Below are 11,343 nucleotides of genomic sequence, written 5' to 3'. Positions count from 1 at the left end.
AGACTTGTATAGAGTGATAGACTCGCTATTGTAGAGATTTGACGACCTACTTTATAATCCGCAGAATAATTTTTTCTTCCTTATAAGCTTCTCCCGCATTGTGCGTTTTCATCGAAAAGCTTCCTTAAATTTCAAAACTTACACGTTTATTCGTGAGTGAGGTCAAGGAACCATTAAAGCTTCTTACTCTTATTGTATCGGGTCGTTCACCTCGTCAGTATCATACCCTTATGGATTGGGCCGTTCACCTCAGCAGTACCACACTCTTATGGGATCGGGTCCTTCGCCTCGGTAGTACCACACTCTTATGGGATCAGGTTGTTTGCCTCGGTAGAACCACATTCTTATGGGATCAGGTCGTTCGCCTCGGCATTTCTATAAACTACTCTTACGGGATCGGGTCGATCGCCTTGGCAACTTCATGAAATACTATTATGGGATCGAGACGTTCGCCTCAACAGAATCGTGCAAAATATTTGACAAGATTCCAGTGTCTCTATGAGTTATCCTTATTTTGAGTTGTGGAGACCCATTTTGGTGGTACTCCGGTTGAGAAGGTAACGAATGATTCAGAGCTTGAGTTTATTGTTCAGTGGAGGATTGTACCATGTATTTATATTTATTTATACCATTTATTGACTCTGCCTCATATTTGTTTACTTCTTACTATATATGATTTATAGGACCACTAGTAAGTGTCGATGTCGAACCCTCGTCACTATTTCTCCTGGTTAGGCTAGATACTTACTAGGTAGCATTGATTTACATACTCATGCTACACTTCTACACTTATTGTACATGTATATATTTCTAGTTGTCCTTCGAGCGTGAAAGCGCAACTATAGCGGGGAGTTACCGTGAGCTGTATTCCATGATACGATCCACAGCATATAGAGTTTCCATCTTAATTATTTACATTTTTCTATCTAACTTGTATTCTAGACAGTTGTTGTATTATTATTGTACCTTCTAGTAGATGCTCATGCACTTCTGACAAAGAGTTTTGGGGTTCCCACTGGATGTTCATTATTGTAGTTCTCGAAATTATTAGCATTTCACCTTATAATTTATACTTTATACGGAAGTTGGAAAAAATAGAATCACAGGTTTTCTATGAGCATCAAATTTTACTCTGTTTATGTAATGGGATTTTTTATTTTTAAAAATAATAAAATGAATAATTAAGTGTTGGCTCGTCTAACAGTGATATTGGGCGCCATCATCGCCTATAGTGAATTTTGGGTCGTGACAGCTTGGTATCAGGGCGTTAGGTTCACTTAGGTATCACGAGTCATGACCAAGTCTATTAGAGTCTTGCGGATCGGTACGGAGATGTCTGTACTTATCTTCGAGAGGCTACCGGGTTGTTAGGAGCACTTTCCTTATTGATTCATCATCGCGCGATTTGATTCCATTGAGCCTTACGCCTTCATTTCCTATCTAATCATTCTTATACGATATGGAGTGCTCACTATCAATTGGGCATCGAGGAGTTGTAATGGTACCGCAAATGTGGTGCAGGATGTTTCTCCCGGCGTATTCGAGTGGGCTATTATCATCGCCGTATAGAAGGGTGTTCTGTCATTTCTGCCTAGTATTTGTGTTGCCTACGTTCGAGATGTGATACTTTCGAATTTGGAAGAAATTTTCGTTAATATTGTGGTGTCACCGTACCTGATGGAATGTGTTGATTCTCATCGGCATGTTGGTCTTTATTTGTTTGCCTCTGAGCATGGTGTTGTGAGATAGAATCTAAGAAGAAGTTATCTGAGATGGATGTGTGTTGTGACTTCAGGATCAAATCGGAATTTCCAGTGTTGATGGTTCGAGGGATATGATATCTGAGGTGGTTTTTATGCTTAGGATATTTTGAATGTGGCGAGAAGGGCTTGATAGCATATTGTTGGACCTTCAAGTAATGTTGATGAATGAAGGGATTCTTACGAGTGGCGGATCAGTGTAGACCTAGGGAGGTTAATTGATTTCATGATAGATGCAACTATAGCAATGAGGTTAGAGGAGATCAAGATAAGGGTACGCAGGTGGGATATCTCCAATGAACAGGTTAGCGCTTGCGTGATTGTTGGTGAGATTCCTATGAAGAGTTCTACTTTCCTCCCAACATGAAGTATGTACCACGATGTAATCGAGGGATCTCTTGAAGAAGATGGTATGACTATCAGGAGGTCGAGTATGCAATTGTGGCTGATAATTCGAGATGTGTCATGATTAGTGCAACAAGAACTTATGAGAAATTTGGTTGAGCAATGGTGCGAGATCATGGTAATTGAGGATGAGGATTTATTGTGACTTATGAAATTAGGTAATCATGGCTTAAAGCTAAGTGGGGGAGCCCACCATCTATAAGTGAGTCACATGACCGTGTGCCTGTATAGTTTTTGGTTATCAGTACATTGATGGAATAGTTATTATTAAAGGGAAGGAAACAATAGGGGTATTTTGAGTAGGGGATTTGATGGATGTGATGTACAAGGGAAAGTATTTGTATGGTTTCTTCATGGGAGTTCACATGTTCTAACGGGGCACCAGTTATTTAGTTAAATAATCGAGACTGGATTAGGGATGACGACTCTCAATAAGGGTCTTAGTGGATTCAAGATTTAAGGTTTGGTGCTTAAGGATTTTTCAGGTTCGTTATGTGGCTGAAGACTGGGTTTCACTACGGGGTGTGAAGAGTACTTGGAGTATTTTATATTATTATCGGGTTTGCGATGCTGTGTTAGAGAAGTGGGAGGAACAACTTCAGATTTTGTAGGAGATCTAATCAGCGTGGTGTATGTTGATACCCAATTTTCCTTGTATATTTTTCATATGCAAAATACCTTTCAAATAGCATATGTATGCATATATAAGTATGCCCAAGAGTTTTCTCTTTATTTCATTAATTTTTTAAGATTTTTAAATTAATTTATTGCCCTAATTTATTAAGAAAATCCCAATAATTATTCCCAAAATTGTCATTTTTGGCAATTCACTTATTAGATTCTCATATTTATACTAAAATATAGCTAACATAATTTTTGCATATTTTTACAAATTTATTTAGTATTTTTAAGCTAAATTGCATATAATTGCAATATTAGCCTATTTTAAGATTTAATTGACTCCAGAATTTTTATTTTCATAATTATATATTATTAATCATTTTAGTACCTTTAATTTACTCCCAAAAATTATTTTACTATTTTTTATAAATTAAACAAGGGAAAAAGTGGCTATTTAAATATTAGCCCATTTCATTTCAATTCTGTCCGGATTTGGCACCCCAATTAAACCCAAATTCAGATATCATTATCCAGACTAATTCCTAAAATTACTCAACCTACGACCCTTTAAAATAACCCACCCGGCCCCCTTTTAATCCCACCCGTTGATCTAATAGATCAACGACTCACACTCTTCCTTTCCTTTTTAATTTCCCAATACCCCCGAAACCCTATTCATTTCTCACCGGTAGCCGCCCCTGGATTCCCCCTCTCCCAAATTCTCTCTCAGAAACCCTAGCTGCCTCCCTCTATTTCCACCCTAAAACCACCGGAATCTATGGCTTCCAAGGCAACTGAAGTTTTATACCGACCTCTTATAACTCCTACATGTCGGGTTATTGAATATTCAAGGCCTGACCACGAAGAAACTTGGTCCAGGCTTCGTTTGATTTGAGTTCTATGGCCGTCTCCGGCCTTGCTTCGGCAAGCCATGGCTGTTCGAACCTGATCTTGACTTCTCCTACTCAAAACAACGACTTTCCAAGCCTTTCTCACCATTTGGGTTCCTCTGAAACCCTAGCTTTTGAGGTTCTTTTGATTTCTTTAGATCCGTTCTAAATTCGTGTTTTCCCTGAGCTTTTAAACGGTTACTCGAGATTTCTTTCAAAAGCTATGCTTTCAAACCTTTATCTTTCCAATTTAGGGTTTTGTCGAGATGCTTCTCTGATTTTTGTTAAGATTCTTATATGTTTCTTCTACTATTAGTTTCTTCTACTATGTTTCTCTCCTACTGTGTTCTTACGAGTTCTTCTACTGTGTTTCCTATGTGTTTCTTCTACCATGTTCTTATGAGTTCTTCTACTGTGTTTCACATGTTGTTCTTTTACTATGTTTCTCATGAGTTTCTTTTACTGGAAAATGCATGTTAAAGGTCTCAGTTCCTTTATGAGATTTCTCAACTTATTTCATTAGTATTTCTACCTGATTTACTTGTTTTCGTCTCTACACTCGATTAGTGGTAAAACCTCTAAAATTTGGGGGTTCATCCGAGTTTTGAGACCATTGACTATGTGATTTGCTTGTTCTTCATCTCTGAACTTGTTTGATTTCAAAAACCCTAACTTTCTTTGGACATATTTCGAGTTTCTGAAGATTGTTTCATCTGTTGCTCAACTGATTCTTGAAATCTTTGTTTAAACCTTGGTTTCTTTATATGATTCTGATTCCCTGCTAAACTTTTCTAAGGTCCTTCTACTGGACTCTTTGTATGCTATTTGATACTCTCTCTTCTCCATTGCCGAGTTACCCTGTGATTACCATGTTCCTATAGTCTACTACTTACTGATTGTGCAATTGCATGACACTTTTTCTTCGTCCTAAATTCAGCCTCGCATGCCTAATACTTGTGCACTCTTTATATGTGTTGAACTTCCCCTCTAAATGTCTTTCAATTTTTTGAATGATTCAGACTTCCTTTTGGTGTAAGTCTGATTGATTTCTTTCCTTGTTTGCTGATTGCCCTGTTACTTGGTTTGAGTCGAAAGCTTTCCTTAGCCTTTCTGACTTGGTTTATTCATGGACTAGTAGTTACAAATCTCTGATTCCTTGATCTACTGTGTACTAATTGATTCTTACCTTATTTGTTTTAACCGTGTATTTCTAAACTCTGCCCTTAATTAAACTCCTATGTATTTACCCCTAATTGCCTACTTTGCACAAGATGCTTATTTGATTTCTTTCCTTAAATAACTTTTGCTCATTACCGTTTAAGTCTGAATTCCTTAATTAAAGGAAATCTTATACTGATTGTTTTAATTGATACTCAGTTCCATAATAATTTTTCTTACCTTATTTCTGCCTGTTTTTCACACTATAAATACATGACTCTTTCATTAACACAACAACTAACACTTGTAGTTTTCTGAACTCATACTCACACTTAAAATATTATTTTGTGAACTCAGCTACGTTTATACTCAACTCGAGATTTAATGACATTTATAATGCTGTTGAGATGAGCACTATTGTTTTACTGATGCCCAAGAGGCTTATGATTATTTTCTGGACTGATTGAGGTCGAGGGCCATACGTGAGGATATGTTGAGTGATGTGAGGAGGCTTTCAGGCCTCGAGTGTTATGTGAGGAGGCTTTCAGGTCTCGAGTGTGATGTGTGAAGGCTTTCAAGCCTATTGATATTGCACTTGGGCTGTAGGAGCCCCTCCGGAGTTTGTATACACCCCCAGTGAGCGCAGGGTACCCAGGTGAGTTGGGAGTGGGCCTGAGAGGCCGTTGCTTGTGTGTGGTGAGTTGGGAGTGAGCCCGAGGGGCTGATATTATGTGCTGGTGAGTTGGAAGTGAGCCCGAGGGGCTGATACTATACTGAGATTTACATATTGAGCCCGAGGGGCAAGCTTTTGAGTTATCCTTTCTGTGGAAATTATTTGTCTTTACTGTTTTAAAAGAAGAATTATCCGATATTCACTATTTTACTGTATAACTGATTTTACTGCTTGGGATAGCGCTATATTGCACCGTTATGAGATTTCATGTTTTCAGTCGTTATTTATTTTTATTACTCACTGGGTCGGAGTACTCACATTACTCCCTGCACCGTGTGTGCAGATACAGGCAGAGCTGAGTTCGCTCCTGAGCGCTGATTCTTTCCAGACCAGGCGGTGACTAGGAGTAACGAGGTAGCTGTTGACGTCCGCAGCCCCGTTTTCTCCCTTATCTTTGTTATTTATGATAATTTCAGACTTTGTAAAATATTAGTAAACTCTATAGTAGCTCATAACTTGTGACACCCCGATTTCGGGCTGAGTTGGGAGGGTTTTCCTTGTTCTATCACGTTTATTTCACATTTAAGATTATATTGCCCATGATTTAGACTTATTCCAGCTAAGTAATTATAAAGAGATGTACTGTTTTGTTGAATGGCTGGCCTTGTCCTCACGAGAGGCGCCATCACGACCGGGTTGGGATTTTGGGTCGTGACAGAAAGGAAGTAAGGATATGAATACTCCCTCTTCTGAATGATGAACAACCTGTTTATCTGAATATTAAACTGCGGCCTCAGGCCCAATATATATATATATGTGCACAAACTGCGGCCTCGGGCCCAAGTATACGTATACATAACTGCGACCTCAGGTCCAAAATGCATAAAGCATAAACTGCGGCCTCAGGCCCAAAGATGCATAAAACATAAATTGTGGCCTCAGGCCCAAAGATGCGTAAAGCATAAACAACGGCCTCAGGCCCAAATACAAGTGTTCAACATTCAGGGATTTAAAATCAGGAACTGAGAATCATACTGCAATATATGATAGTGAAATACTGAATCACATTGAGTTACATAATACTGGGATACTGAATAGGACCAGACTGAGACATGTATTCTTGAACTGATTATGAACACTCAAACTTTAACTGTTTATGGCATATTGAGTAATCTATACTAAGACTCGGGGGCATCAAACCCAAGTCTATATTGAATACGGACTAAGCTCACAACATTTAAAATGAAAGTCATGATCGAGTTATGAAGCTAGAGAATAGAAGCTCTACAACTATTTAAGGAACTAGGCTTAACTATATTTTTTGAGGCAATTGATACGTCGTAAAAGAAACGTAGTGTAGGGAGAATCATTAATATTCCAAACATAGAGAGTTAGCTTCACATACCTTAACTTCCTGCTCTTGAGCATAATATAACTTTTGCCAACCCCTTCAACTTCAATATATATCAATACAAGTTAAAGAGATTCCGTATTATCAATAATACTCATGTTTTGGTCACTTAAGCATTTTCTCAAATACTTGGTGGCATAAAGCTTCATAGTCCTTATTAATGGTGTCTCTACACCCAATAACCCATTCTCTTGCTCCTAGATAAATTCTAAAGTCTCAAATAGTTATAATCTAACATTATTCTTTATCACCCATAAGGTAAACAACACCCTTAACCAATAATAAACAATCAACAAGCCAAACCTATAATTGTTCATGCTTTTCCATAAAACCCATCAACTCATATCTCATGAAATTGAGTCAATAATCATTAATCCAATGCTAGAATCAATTAGAGGGTGAAGACATTACCTTTTTGACGTTCAATCTTCTTGAATTCAAGTTCTAGGGTTTCTTCTCTCAACAATGATGCCCTAAACGAATATCTAATGATATGGATGGTTTACCCATGTTAATAAGATATTGGGATATTTAAATTAACTTAGAATCACCATTAGAACTTACCTTGGGTGGTGGAAGGACCCTTAGGGAGTTAGATTTTTGAGAGTTCTCCTTTCTAGAGCAAGTTTTTATGTTTTGGGGCTGTGGGAGACGAAATATAGCTTTAATACGACCCCCCACTAATGCGCCCGTGCATTTGGAGGCCTGCCCGCGCTACTGACCGCGCTAAACGGCAGTAACACTGCCTCAAAATTAGCGCGGCCGCGCTACCGGCGCGCATATCGCATACTGTTCTGTAAAACGCGCATAACGTTTTGCACAGAGATCCGTTCGGGCTCCATAATATATCGTTGGAAAGCTATTTCAAAGGCCTACAACGTTCATGCTTTGAGTTTTCCCAAATACCTTACTCATTTTCACTAAAACCTACTGGAATACGAACCTTCTACAAACTTAGTCGATTTTGTCAAATCTTATGCACCTCACTTTCCATCTTGATTTTGAAATAACTATTTTCACCCATAATCATCCCGATGGGACTTTACATGCCCAAAGTATGCTGGCACTATTTTTAGGCAGCCTAGGGATGGTGTGTTGGGTATTGAAATGCGGGTGCTTAGCCAGTATTATAAAAATAGCATGATCGGTGGATTTTAACATTCAAATTTTACTACCTGGTGTGGAGGGATATGGGAGTATATCCCACAAGAAGATCTCATAAGTGGGACGTGTTAGTCATCCGATTGTTTGAAACTTAAATCAAGTATGGAAATTTTTATACTATCGCAAATGGGAGAGATTGTGACAAAGAGGCGCTCTATTTCTTTGGTCGCAGAATGTGGGAATTTGTTCCAAATTCGAAAGTTACTCTTTTGTGTCATGAATAGGGTTATTGTGGATTCTTGGAGGGTTATGTGCCCAGTATGGGATGATCGGAATCGGTTTAAGGTCCACTAGTAGATCCAATATGAATTCATGCTTTACGTCAGGTCGGATGTGTTCATTCAGCATAGCATTATTTATGGAAGAGCCTTCGGGTGTCGGATGTTGCTCCTATCGTCAACTATCTTATGTAATACTAAATTATTCCATGTGGGTTGTGAGATGGTGTGATTATTCGTACGTGTGTTGTGGTTCTATATAGCTTGTCATTGTTGCACCTTAGCCGAGCTCGAGTTTTGTAGTGCATGGTACTATTTGTCTCCCTAGGGTTGTATTTTTACACTTGGCGTGCTGGTGGTCAATATTCGGGTATTTCGTAGGTATAAGCATTATGTCTTGATGGGTATTTCCTTATTTATTATTATGTGTGGATCGGGTGGCACACCACCACAGGTATGTTGTTGGATCGGGTTGCACACTGCAATGGTATCATATTTGGATCGGATTGCACACCGCAATGGTATCATGTGTGGATCAGGTTGTACGTTGGAATAGTGAGATGTTGAGTACGACTCCCTATATTTATTTTTGTGTATTTTGTTTCTCATTCTCTGAGGAAGGTTCATAGCATCTGTTCAGCCGATTTATTTGTTATGCGGGCTGGGTAATTTTTTATAGAGCTCGTTCTTCCTTATATATAATATTCAAGTTGTAACTGGTTGGCGCATTAAAGGCGTCATATGAGATTTTGGTTAGTGTTTGAAATGGCTCATTGCCGGAGCATCTTGTACTGGGTGAGACGAAGTTTATGGACCTGAAATCGGTGCGATCAGATTTTTGTTAGGTATATTGAAGGGATAATGTCACTATTTAGTTCTGAATGAGGTAATGGTTCTTGGCAAGCAGATTTGACGGGTGGTTATGAGTTCCTGCACATCTCTTTCATCGTTGCAGTATTGCGAGGATTGAGACCGGGCTTATATGCGTTATGAGGTAAACAACGGGCTTTAGCCAGTAAACTTGAAACTGTTGTGCTCGAAGGAGGTTATCATGGGATAATGAGTTATGTAGTGCATGGTATGATGTCAGCATGGGTGCATGGTCATGTGTGGGTTCAGCGTGTCGAGATTGATACGGTGTTTGTATGTTAGAATCAAGTCTTGCAGAAAATTTCGGATGTTGGAATTTGGTTCTAAGGCATGCTAAGTAAGGATAAAGGGAGGATCTTTCGTATGGCTTGAGAAACTATGATCACATGGGTTGTAGTGGCACAAGCAGTTGCACAACGTGTTAAATAGTGATTTTGGGGCAACTCCGGAGTAGTTCGTGGCATATTCGAGGACGAACGTACGTTTAAGTGGGGGATAATGTAACGATCCGACCGGTAGTTTTGAGATCTAGTGCGTCGTTCGGTGGTTTGAGGCCTTGACTAGCTTCACTTCATATATTGTGACTTATACGTGTTGTTGGAATTAAATTTGGGGAGTTTAGAGTTGTTTCGAAAGGAAAATTTTCAATTCGAAAGCTTTAAGTTGGAAAAGTTGACTAAGGTTTGACTATTGATCAAATGACCTCAGAATCGGATTTGAAGGTTCCAATAGGTTTATATGATGGTTTCATACTTGGACATATGTTCGGGTCGAGTATCTGGTGGTCTAGGAGCATTTCGGCGCTTACTATGAAAAGTTGGCATTTTGAAAGTTTAAGACATTCTTATGTTTGGTTTGAGGTGGACTTTGGTGTTATCAATGTCCATTTTGGATTTCGAGCCTTGGAATAGGTTCGTATTGTTATTTGTGACATTCACGCAAAATTTAGCGTCATTCCAAGATATTTAAGTATAATTCAAATGCGTTCGGCGAAGTTCAAAAATTTGAAAGTTTAAAGAAAGGTTTCGATTGTCGATTTATAGTTTTGATGTTGTTTGACATGATTTTAGGCTTCGACTAAGTTTGTATTATGTTTTCGGATGCGTTGGTATGATTGGACAGGGTCCCTGGGGCCTCTGGTGCGAATCAGAGTGGAATTGGATCCGATTTTAGACTTAAGGAATTGTAGAAGCTTAAGGCTTCTGGTGCGTTCGCACGTGAGAAATGCGGAGTCACAGTTGCGGTTATGGTCGCGCAAGTGTGAAATGCTGCTTGAGCTGGGAGGTCTGCAGATGCGGGTGATTTTCCACAGAAGCATATTAACTTTTGCGATTGTATGTCCGCAGAAGAGGAAAGCTGGAACCTTGGGGGAAGCCGCACCTGCGACGGTGCTTCCGCAAAAGCGAGCAACAGAAGCATGAGAAGTTCCGCAGGTGCGGAACATCGCTAGGCAGAATACTCTATTAAGTAAGTGGGTTTGGCTAATTTTACCTCATTTCTCTCATTGGAGCTGGCCTTGGGGGTGATTTTGGAGTGCCATTTTTATCACCCTTCACGAGGTAAGTGATTCCTACCAATGTGAGTTAAATACATGATTTATAGGGGTATTAAACATGAAAATTTGTAGTAATTGTGAATTTTTTAAGAAACCTAGAAATTGGTATTTTTGGATTTTACCACAAAATTTAGACATGGAATTATGAATAAATCATATATTTGAGTTCGTAATATTTTGGGTAAAGTTTATTGATAGTAGCCTATATTATGCAATGTAGATGCTATGTATGCTCGAAGTTAACCATACTTTATTGATGTTTTAAGTGCTAAATGATAACAAAATGCTTTAATTGAGGTTTTTATGCTTTGCAAGAACTACTCCGAGTTAGGAGGAGGATATAGAGTGTTTTGGAGTCAATTATGTAGAGACAAGGCCAATCGAGAAGAGCCTGGATGAAAACGAGCAAGAAAAGGCAAAGAAAAACTGGGTAACAGTTCATCGCGATCGCGGTGGGACCGCGGCTGGAATGCGGTGAAAGAAAAGTAGAAAACAGAATGTTTAAAATCGCCACGGTCGTGCCGCGACCGGTGTCGATCTAGAGGGAGCCAAGAAGTTTAAGGGATAAAGTGTAAATCATGGGAAACTTATCCTAACCTTATATAAACTCAACAAACT

Source organism: Nicotiana tabacum, chromosome 6 (assembly GCF_000715075.1).
Source record: "Nicotiana tabacum cultivar K326 chromosome 6, ASM71507v2, whole genome shotgun sequence".
Taxonomy (NCBI): domain Eukaryota; kingdom Viridiplantae; phylum Streptophyta; class Magnoliopsida; order Solanales; family Solanaceae; genus Nicotiana; species Nicotiana tabacum.
The sequence above is the reverse complement of the archived record's forward strand: the minus strand, read 5'-3'. Positions refer to the sequence as shown.